A 12540-nucleotide genomic window follows, 5' to 3' on the forward strand; every position below is an offset into this window, starting at 1 on the left:
AAAAAAATTATATACACAAAAAATAAGTATATGTTCATTATAGTTATAAATTATAGATATAAATAATGTAGGTATAGATAAACATTTCTTTTATATTCCAAAAATAATAAAAGAGAGAACTAGGAGTGGAATAAAGACTATTAAACTATATTTTAATTTACTAAAAAAAATAAAACAACTAAATTATTATACAAAAATGATACATTCACCAAATTTTTTTGTCTGAAAAATTCTCCGAATGTTTAAAACTTTAGAATAATAAAATTAAAAAAAAATTTATTTGAAACTTTTTAGAAATATAAATGGTTAAATGCTTCGAAAAAGATGATTCGGAACTTTCATTTGAAAGGTATAATATGGTAGTTGAGGACCAGATGTGTACACATATACAAAGAATTTGAGACCCCAAATGTGATTATTGAGCAGCCTTTATGCAGAGATTCAAATAGGTGAGGATTTTTTATAAATAATTTTTTGGGAAAAATTTAGCAAAACACTTCTTTATCTATTTTTCTTGCTGAGGATTTAGAAAGTAAGAAAAGAGAGGCTTAATTATGAACTTTGGTTTACAATGCCAATGTCGAGGCCATTCTGCTGGTCCTGGGGGCGATCGTAGACGATTCTTTCCCCCTTGCACGGTGGAGGGTGAGTCAGCCTCGTTCGTTGAAGGTCCTGATTTGTCATTGTGTTAGGCAACCTCCTTCAAAGCAAAGGTGAGAAAGTATGGCTATGCTTTTCTTCTTTTGGATAGTTCCTAAACTAAATTTCACAACTATGTCAAGTTTTTACACTTCCCGAATTTAAATTCCGCGATATTGAAAATATACGAATTTCAGAAATTAGATTTCAAAATGTGATAATGAAAAAATGATTTGCGAGTTTAATTTTCAGAATGATGAAACTAAATTAATATAGAAAGGCATTAAGGGAGGTGTGAATACGCATACGCAATAACCTAAATTTTAACCTTTACCTGGGTTGTTCTTTATATTTCGCTCGTGTTTTGGTCCCCCAGGTCTATAGTGATGCCATTTCGTCTGCTTCAGAGAGTTACCTGAATTGGATATAAGAGCCTCTGATAAGTGATAAGCAAATTTTGATTAATTCCCCTTATATGGAACCAACAACAACGTTTGGGTCTCTGCCCTTGTGTGTATTTTTAATCAATTATTGTCATTGATAGGAACTGTGATACATTTTTAATAGAAGAATTCATGTCAATGTTTTTTCATGTAAACAAGTACCCAGTTTGTGTTTAATGAATTGGATTAGTTTGCATTCATGACAATAACAGGGAAATATATTCGGTAGCTACTAAGCAACTATGCGACCCTCTTCTACCTTGCACAAGGTGATTTGCAATTTTGCATGCCACTGATACCTGAAAATGGGTACAGAAAACTAAAGTATGCATTTCATATAGCATGATTGACTGCAGTGTATAGTAAGCATTCCAAAGAAGAGCTGTATGTATGAAACTAATATCAACAATCTATTGCAAGCATAGGAATTGACTAATCATCATTGATTGTACAATTGCTTTCATAATTTTATTTCAACGAGAATAGACTGACCACAAAAAATACGGGAAAAAATATATGAAAACAAGGTTGAAAAACCTAAGCAAGCTATCTTAAAAGCGGCTATTCAAGACATTTTGTGAATAGATGATTGTGGCTTGAAAGGCTCATTCTATCTGGCATCATCAATTTTCAACTGGGAGAAAACGGAGTCTGCAGCAATATCGGACTCATCACCCCTCAGAATGGAGTCATCTGCTTCACTTAGTGTGGAGAGTGAAGGAAGACGCCTGACATTGGGCAATTGAAGTGACGCAGTAGCACTGCTAGAGCTATCCTCATACGGTTCTCTCTGTATTGCATTTGCACCCCTCTGTAGCTGCAGTGCATACTCCAAGTCCCACAACACATCACCCATGCTTGGCCTATCAGAACCATCTTCTTGCAAGCATTTTTCTACTGTCTCACTAAATTTCCTGAGTGAGTTTTGATCTATTTGGTCCTTGATGGAAGGATCAATAATATCTTGGAGTATACCCTTGTTTTTGCAAAGCATTCCCCACTCAGCCAAGTTTATCTGCTCTCTCGGAAGTGATGGGTCAATGACTGCTCTTGCACACAACACTTCCAAAAGAACTACCCCAAATGAATATACATCAGATTTTTCGGTCAGCTGTTGCGTCCTGAAATATTCAGGATCAAGATACCCAAAAGTGCCTTTAACACCAGTGCTGACATACGGTTGAGTATCAAGAGGACCTGACCTCGAAAGGCCAAAATCTGCGACTTTAGCTACAAGATTCTCATCAAGCAATATGTTTGTGGACTTTACATCACGGTGAATGATTCCACCTGCTGCTCCTTTGTGAAGGTAATGAAGGCCTCTGGCAGCCCCAATGCAAATTTCAAGCCTCTGCTTCCAAGTCAAGCTTGGCGAGTTTGTATTGTACAAATGGTCTCTGAGTGTCCCCTTTTCCATGAACTCATAAACAAGTATCATCTCAAACCTTTCATCACAATACCCAATTAGCGAAACAAGGTGTCTGTGACGAATCTTAGACAAAACCATGATCTCTGTCTGAAATTCTGGAAGGCCTTGACCTGACCCTGGCTGGCTTCTTTTCACAGCCACTATCAATCCATTTCTGAGAACTCCCTTGTAGACGTTGCCAAAACCACCCTTGCCAATTAGCTGACTTGCGTGGAAGTTCTTTGTGCCCGATTGAAGCTCAATGAAAGGAATTTTGAGTCCAAGGTTTATGTTGGGCAGAGGAGAGCCTTGGCTGGTTAAATCAGTCAATCTGCTGTGAGAACTTCCTCCAGCAGTAACGGGAATTGGCAACCAGTCCGAATTCTCAACGGGCTTTTCCTTCCTCAATTTAAGACGCCAAAGAAAGCCAAGTGCTACAACAACAACAACCAGGACTAAACCTCCAATAACTGAACCCAGCACCACAAGAAGACGATTATGGTTGGAATTGGATTCCAGGTCACGGGGAACAGAATTTGATAACTCAATCATTTTCATTATTTCTAGCCCGTTTAAAAATGCATTAGGAACGTAAGCAGGTGCATAAGGTATTACGCTGACCCTCATAAATCCAGAGTCATCAGAGTGCACCACAAAATCATAATAATAAGGGGCAGGCAATTCGTTAGACACGTTTCCGTCATTATTTACAGGCATAGCATTGATGTCGTAAATGGACACATTGAAGACTGTAAGATCAATTTGTGGACTGAAATAGTCACAGAAGTGAAGCCGAAGGAGATGATCTATGTTCTTCTCCACCGGAAGTCGCCATGTTATGTTTAAACGTTTAGCGTCTCCGGCACCAGCAGAATTATTATTGATCTCTTTAGCAGTTCCGTACACATCAATTGGCGCCGTAAAAGGATTTGCGTTTGGACCAGCGGAGTCATCACTTACACGGTACTTAATATCATGGTAAGGGGAACTATTCTTGGCGTTTTCTGGATAAACGAGATAAGTATCATCTGGAATCCATTTTCTCAATAAGCTATCGTTGGTAGTTTGGCCACCAACGTTAAGCCTATGTTTGGTCTCCAACACCCGAGAGTGCAAACCGTTGAAAGTACCTAAGCCTCGGTCATAGCCACTATAAGTAAAACGCGCGACTTGATCATCGATCAAATGGAGGGGGAGTAGGAAGAGTTCTATGGCATTGACAAACGCAAATGATGATGGCATAGGCCTGAAAGTGATTTTGAAGCTGGGGGATGTGATATGAATGAAAAACTCTTTTACTAAAGCAGAGTTGTTATTGGTACCATTTGTAGCATTGAAATTTTGCAACAACCAGAAAGCAGGAACCGAAACGTTGAACCTGGCCGAGGAGAGATTACTAGGGGAAGAGAAAGCGTAGAAATGGAGGCGTACCAGGAAAGTGCCAGTTGGGTCGATGTTGAACTCATACCAAGAGTCCTTTCGAAAAATCCTTGCTGTTTGGTAAAGAGGAGAAAGCGGCGGTGACTCACTCCTTTCTGTGTTGCTGCTGTTAAAATTGGTTTTAAGGTTTGATTCAGTTTCACCAACGTAAGCCTTCCCACTTTCGGTAACACTGCTGTCTGACCCACAATTGATAAAATACTTATCTGGGACGTTGTACTGGTACCCGAGTGAGGGGAACTGGAGTGATGAGAACTTAAGAAGAAAAACAAGTGCTAGACACAGAGAGTGTTGAATTCTATGGAATTGAAGAATCGCCATGGAAAAATGGTGATCGGGGCTTAGTTTCAGCTATGATTATTGCATCTTTGAAACTAGATAGGGTCTGTGAACTTCAATGAGCACGGGACTCGAATGAGGGGAAGACTTCAGCACAGGTCAAGTCGTCGGCTTTGATTTTTCTCCTTATTTCTTGATTTTTCTTTTTTCTTTTTTGTTTTTATTCTGAAAGTTGATTTCTCAACTACCGGAACTAATTTTTGAGCCATGAAAATGAAAATTGAAATGTATTGCCCACGTTAAGATACTTGGTTTGAAATTTTTGATTATTTTCGTCTTTAACCAATTGCTGAAGTGGGCATACTTGTAGACTCATTATTGAGATAATATGATTAAATATTGCACTCTTGGAGGCAAGTCTGCTAATAATGCAGCCAAGTGGCAAGACAATAGAGTCCAAATATCTCACGAGAGGCATTACATTTTTCACGAGATCCACAAGAATGTATTTTGTCCTAACACTCTTGGACGGGAATAGAAACGGAAGTTTAAGATTCCAGAAGACAAATCTAATTAGTAACATTACAAATGTCACGGCTAGTGTTATAGATAAATTACTATACTAAAAACAACTTGTTCATCTAATTGAACCGTTGATTTATTGACTAGAAAAATCAACGCATAACTTTTACTTCGTTTACTTTTCTTAACTACGCTTATTATATATAGTATTTAATATTTCCCCTATTTTGGAGTAAGGTTGTAAAACTTTAGCTTGTAATCGTTGCACCAATTGGGAAGCTGCGTGTTTCTTTCAGCATAATTTAGAAAGAAATATTTTTTTCGTAATTTTAAAATATGTATGGAAATAATTCTTCTTTAAAGTAATTGCTATATTCACTAAATTTCCTGGCCAATTCAACAATTGCATCATAAAATTAACAATCTTAAGAAATCAAGGGTGTATCTTTAAATAAATATTTCTTCAAGAAATAGTTATTAGTTAATAATTTATGTTTTTGTACTGCAATTAAGAATTTATGTTATAAACACATAAATTGAATGATCTATGTTTATATATGTATTAAAAAAAATGTTAACGGTATACATTTAATTTTATTTTAATCACATTTTTTATTATTAAATAAAATTTGAAATTTTGCGGATCTCATTTTTTATGTAATATGCCTCGTTCATTATTTTGTAATTATTAATTAATGTAACTATATTGTTCAGTTCGGATAAGTTGAGTTGAACTCCCCATAAATTTAATTTTATCGAGTTGAGCTAGCCATACTAGATTCTATATTCACTTAGACACTAGTCAAAGAACAATATCTTCCTACCATATCTCTAAGAATCTTGGAATACACTAAAGAGCAACATTCCAAAGGTAACATCTTTGTCATTAAGGACCATGCACAATCATAGGAACATATATGTAAATATCATGTAAGATTATCTCTTGAAATCATGCAACACTACTAAATCAACTTATATATGGGGCATCAAGTACCATTCAATCCTAATCTAATTTTTAACCTAAGCTCTTTTCAAACTTCAGTGTCAAAGTTTTTTTGAATGTTGATAATAATAAAAAAATCAAGTGTATTGTTAATCATCCTTTAAAAAAAATGTTTATACAAATTAAAGTGCTTGAATATATTGATAGAATAATAGCATCAATTGTTTTGATTTGTTACTAATTTGTTGCGATTTTGTTTCTTTATTTGTTGGCCATTTTGACTATTATATCATTATATAAAACAACAATTATCTATCAATAAATCATATATTCACTTTTTTGATCATAATATGGTATCAAAAGATATTCTCTAATTATTTCTTTTGCAATTTATTTCCTTTTTTCACCTTTCCCATGGCTTCTTTCACCTCAACTTCCTTGAATTAAGTGATAACTCATAATATGTCTACTACACCTTCACCAGGAATCACTCCTAGTCTATGGATTCTAGACTCTAAGGCCATTAGTCATATTGCCTCTTGTTTATCCTTTTCCTCCTCCTACACCCAAATTTACCTTATCCTAGTTTCATTAGCAAATGGCCAAATTACACATGCTCCATACCATGGGACTATTTTCTTGTTTATTAATCTCATATTACGTGATGTTTTGTTTATCCCTACTTTTACCTTAAATCTCATTTCAGTCACTAAGATGACATCTTTCCTTTCTTGCAACTTTGTTTTGCTTGTGATGGTTGTGATATTCAAGAAATCTAGACCTCAAAGATGATTGACAATGCTAAGGTCAAGAATGTACTGTATGTCATGGATATCAATTAGCTACTTCAAACCATATTTCTACACATAATTCTTACTACTGCTACAAATTTAGAAAGTTCAATATCTTCCCATGATGTATGACATTTTCGTCTTGGCCGCCCCTCTCCCTTATGCTATAATAATATACAAAAACAATTTCAAAATGTACCACCTTTACAATCAATAATATGTGATACTTGTCACTTTTCTAAACAAAAGAAATTACCTTTTCCTTTTAGCTCTTCTATGTCAAACAACATTTTTGATCTTATACATGTAGATATTTGGGGTCCATTCTCTACCCCCTCCATTCTAGGTCATAAATATTTCCTAACCATAGTTGATGACAAATCTTGATTTACTTGGATTAGATCGATTAAAACCAAACTTGAAACTAGACAACACCTCACATATTTCATCTCCTTCATAGAAACCCAATTTAACAAAACAAATAAGACCATTGGATGTGATAATGGTAAGGAACTTCTCATGCATTCTTTCTTTCAATCTAAAGGCATAACTCACCAATTCACATGTGTAGAAACACCACAACAAAATGAAGTGGCTGAAAAAACCATCAACATATTCTTAACATAGATCATTGCTTCATTCAAATCAATCTTTCCCTTCCTTTTTGGTCCTATGCTATCTCTCATGTGGTCCATATTCTCAACCTTTTACCCTCTCCAAAACTTCACAATATCTCACCCTTTCAAATCCTATATGCCTAAAGTCCCGACTTCACCCACCTAAGAGTTCTTGGTTCCCTTTGTTTTGCCTTAACCATATCTATAAATAAAACAAAATTTCAACCTTGTGCTAGAAAATGCATTTACTTAGGCAACAAAAAAGGACTCAAAGGCTTTTTATTACTTGATCTGTATTCCTATGAGGTATTCTTGTTTATGTGGTCTTTTATGAAACAATTTTACCCTTTTCCTAAATCCAGTCATGAAACTTGTGATATTTCCTCTTTACGTCTCCCTACTTAGTCAATCAATATTGATTTTTCTCCTATACCTCTTAATCCTACTCCTCAACTAGATATTCAAGCCATTGAAACATCAACCAAAATCTCAACAAGACAAAGAAAACCACCAAACTACCTTAGAGATTATCACTGCAACATAGTCCATTCTCACCTGCATGTCAATTCATCATTAGGTACCTCCTACCTTCTCTATAATTTTCTAACCTATGATTATCTATCACCTTGCCATAGATCTTTTATTTTTTCCATCTTTAATCATGTTGAACCAAAAACATATAGTCAAGCCGCCAAACATGATTGCTAGAATCATGCCATGGATCAAGAAATAGTTGCCCTTGAATTGAATAAAACATGGATCCTAACTAATCTACCTCTTGAAAAGAAACCCATAGGATGTAAATGACTTACCAAATCAAATATAAATTAGATGGGAGCATTTAAAGGTATAAAGTTAGGCTGGTGGCAACGGGTTACAACCAAATGGTGGGTGTGGATTACTTTGAGACCTTTTCTCCAGTTGTGAAATTTACTACAATTAGGACTGTGCTAGCTTTAGTTGTTCCCAAGGGTTTGCTTTTACATTAACTAGATGTAAATAATGTTTTTCTCCATGGAGATATTGAAGAGGAAGTTTAAATGCAAATCTAACAAGGTTTCCAACCAAGTATGCAAGCTGATCAAATCATTATATGGTCTTAAATAAGCAAGTAGGCAATGGAATTCCAAGTTAATTGCAACCTTGATCTCTCTTGGGTACATACAATCCAAGTTAGACTATTCATTGTTCATCAAGGCCACCAGTCATCACATCACTATTTTATTGGTATATGTGGATGATGTCGTCCTAATAGGTGATGATCTCACAGAAATACAATAGGTTAAGAACTTTCTCAACCAGCAGTTTCAAATCAAGGACACTGGGGATCTTAAACTTTTCCTTGGTTTTGAAATTGCTAGATCACACACTGGAATTTTTCTTAATCAAAGTAAATATGCTCTTGAATTGTTAGATAATAGTGGTTTATTGGGATGCAAACTTGTCAGTACTGCTTTGTTAACTACCCATGAAACTTGTCAAAGATGATGGTAATCTTTTTTTCTAATTCAACATCCTATCGAAGACTAATTGGTTGTCTCTTATGCCTCACCAATACTAGACCAGACATTACTTTTGTTGTGAATAAATTGAGTTAGTATGTCTCTAATCCAATACAATCTCATCATGAAGCTACCATGTGGGATCTGCAATATGTTAAATGGTCACCAGGAAAAGGATTATTTTTCCTGCTTCTTTTGATCTCAAACTAACTACCTTCAGTAATTCAAATTTGGATACTAGGAAGTCATTCATATGCTTTTCTATTTTCCATGGTCATGTTCTTATTTCTTGGAGATCTAAGAAATAAGAAACAAATTCCAGATATTCATTTGAGGCCGAGTATAGAGCTTTAGCCAACTCTATTTGTGAAATTTAGTGTCTAATATACCTATTGTAGGATCTTCACATTCCATTCTCTAAACCAATCTGTTTGTATTGTGACAACAACTCTAGCATCCAAATAGCTCAAAATCCAACTTTCCATGAGCATACAAAACATATCAAGATCAATTGTCACCTAGTTCAGAATAAGGTTCAAGAGGGTACTGTTCACCTATTGCTAGTCTACTCCTCAGATCAACTAGCTGGCATACATACAAAAGCATTATTACCAGCACCCTTTCATTCCATCTTGTCCAATCTGAATATGGTTGATATCCATTCCTCAACTTGCATAGGATTGATAGAATAATAACATTAATTGTTTTGATTTGTTACATTGATTTATTACTGATTTGTTATAATTCTATTTCTTTATTTGTTGGTCATTTTGGTTGTTATATCATTTGAATAAAATAACAATCATCTATCAATAAATCATATATTCACTTTTCTGATCATATTATATATCATCATATAAATACATTTTATTTAACATAATCAAATTTGTTACTAAAAAGTTTATAGCAATGCATATCTTAACTAAGTTAGATCTAGTGATATCATACATGTACATATAAATACTTGTTATAATTTTTTAAAATTAAAACATGAAAGAATTAAACCATAATTAAAAATTGGGAGTTGCTACGGTACCCTCAAATATTAAGGAGTTTCAATACATTTTTTTATGTAAATTTATAAAAATAAAAAAAACTAATTTAATTATAAAATGAATAATCTAAATTATATTTATAAAATGAAAAGTAAGATAAAATTATAGAGATTAAAATTATAAGATTTCAATAATGTTATAAAACATTAAAAAAGAAAAGAATTAATAAATAATATAAATAAAAATTATTAAAATTACAATATAGAAATTCAAAAATTTAAGACAAAAGACAAAAATATACTTAAAAAGTTATTAAAATTAAAATTTAAAAATTTAAAAATTTTAAGTGAAAAGACAAAAAATATACTTAAAAAATTATTAAAATTAAACTATTTAAATATATAATAATATTATTACAAATAAAATTAGAATACATAAAATAAAAATAAAATGACTAAATAATTTAAAATTTTAAAGAATAAAATAGCATAAATATTATTTAAATAAATTATTAAAAATATAAAATATAAAATAAAATTATAATTATAACTGTATCTGTACCCTTCTAAATAATATGAGTACCGTAGAATTTCTCTTAAAAATTAACGTTAATATATTGAAACGAGTTAAGGAAATATGAAATTAAAAATTAAAACAAAAATCAAAATTTATAATAAATAATTAATTTCAGAAAATTAAAAATCAACCAAAGAATTAAAATTAACATAAAAATTAAATTAGCATGAAAAATTAAGTAAAGAATTGGCATTAATATAACGTAGTATAGAACCGTGATTATAAATTAATGAAAAATCACCATTCACCTTACACATACTTAATTCCGATTGGGAGTCAAATCATCATAATTTTCTCGTTTATCTTTTTATTTTATTTTCTTGTTATTTTACCTTTGTTATTACATATCTTAGTTTTGTTAAAAATATGATTAGAAAACAAATATAAAGCACCGATATGAACTTCTTAACTTTTTTTTTGTTGTTGTTAATTTAAATATGTGAATAAAAAATAACAATTAAAAAAAAAGAGAAAAAACAAATGCACATTGCAACATGTGTTTGGTTCTTTCTTCAGTAAGGAGGCTTCACGAGGGATGAACCCAAATTCTTGTCTCATTTCTTTTTCTTCCAATCAAATTAAGTCACGTCAATTAAAAATAGAGAAATTATGTGATAGTTACATTATTTAAAAGAGTATTAGTATAGTTGTAATTATAATTTTATTTTATATTTTATATTTTTAATAATTTATTTAAATAATATTTATAATATTTTATTTTTTTAATTTTTAAATTATTTAATTATTTTATTTTTATTTTATATATTCTAATTTTATTTATAATAATATTATTATATATTTAAATAGTTTAATTTTAATAATTTTTTAAGTATATTTTTATCTTTTCACTTAAAATATTTGAATTTCTATATTTTAATTTGAATTATATTTTAAGTATATTTTTATCTTTTTGTCTTAAATTTTTGAATTTCTATATTATAATTTTAATAATTTTTTATTTCTACTATTTATTAATTCTTTTTTAATATTTTATAATATTATTAACATTTTATAATTTTAATTTCTATAATTTTATTTTATTTTTTATTTTATAAATATAATTTAAATTATTCATCTTATAATTAAATTAATTTTTTAAATCTTTTTATGAATTCATAAAAAAAAATATTAAAACCTTTCTATTTTTTAGGATACCTTAACAACTCCCTTAAAAATATACATTAGTTTTTCAAAGTTTAACATCATTAAGGTAACTTCCATCACCCATACCATCCGAAGCAAACATCACCCACCTCTCCTCTTTCACCTCCCCGAAGGTGTTATTGCTGTCGTGAAGGACGCCATACGTGATGCGACGAGGGTGGAAGGGGATTCACGTCAAGTGTGAATTTTTGACAAATTGGGGTTCTATTTTTTGTTCTTGGAGCTTTTGTTTTAGATACCAGAGGAAGGATAGTTGTTTGGGAAATGCAAATTAGCAGGTTGGGGATGGTGACGTATTGGTGTCCGACGACGTCTTTAATCTTCTAGAGGAGGAGTAATTTTTCGATTTCTCGTTAGTTTCACTAAATGATAAAACATGCCTATTGTGAAACAAATTGGAAAAGGTTATAAATCCTACGTACGTGGCTATTTTAGTAGATGTGAATGTGACAATCTTTTATTGAAGGACAGGAAGTGAAATAGGATTTATGATACCGGTGATTTCAATCCCTTCACGAGTTATCTGCTTTCTGCATGACTTAGTAAATGCAAATGTTAAGATTGTCTTCAAAGTCAAACCAATAAATAGATATGTATGTAGATAAATAATAAAATAATTTAAAGGAGCATGTTCTTATTAGATGAAAATAGAATAAAAATTATTAAGAAATTAATTTTTTTTTCATAAAGTTATGTATTATTATTAGAACGTTCGGTCTTATCTTTATCACGATATTTTATAGTCATCTCATGATTTGTTATATTTTTTTTTTTTGTTGAGATCGCAAAGCCTCCAATAAAAAATTTAACTTTTGTTAAACAATCTAAATCATAGAAAATAAAACTCATATCTTATTAAGGGAATTTCAAATATGAGAATCATAAAGGAGCTTCATTAATAGACTTATATTTTGGGATATAGTTCTCATGGTGGTGAGGATATGAGTGTTTCTCACAAGAATGATTTTAGAATAAAATGATCGAAAATCGTTGCAACAAATCCTCACAAAAGGTTCTTATAGAAATAGATATATAGATAGACAAATAAATAGATATACATGTATGTAGATAAATACTAAAATGAATGAGAGTAATATGTTCTTATTAAATGAAAATACATAAGATTTATTAAGAAATTAAAATTCCTTTTGATAAAGTTGTACATCACTATTCAAATATTTATCTCTAGTCCACTCATCTTTGTCACCATGCCCCATAGAC

At 31.6% G+C, this 12540-nt stretch overlaps 1 pseudogene; it reads right to left on the bottom strand.

The window, feature by feature from the left end:
- Nucleotides 1-1471: 1471 nt before the first annotated feature.
- Nucleotides 1472-4510, bottom strand: LOC145958344 (putative receptor-like protein kinase At5g24010 pseudogene; annotated as a pseudogene).
- Between the last annotated feature and the right edge of the window lie 8030 nt (nucleotides 4511-12540).

Source organism: Cajanus cajan, chromosome 5 (genome assembly GCF_000230855.2).
Source record: "Cajanus cajan strain Asha chromosome 5, NIPB_CcT2T_4, whole genome shotgun sequence".
Lineage (NCBI taxonomy): Eukaryota > Viridiplantae > Streptophyta > Magnoliopsida > Fabales > Fabaceae > Cajanus > Cajanus cajan.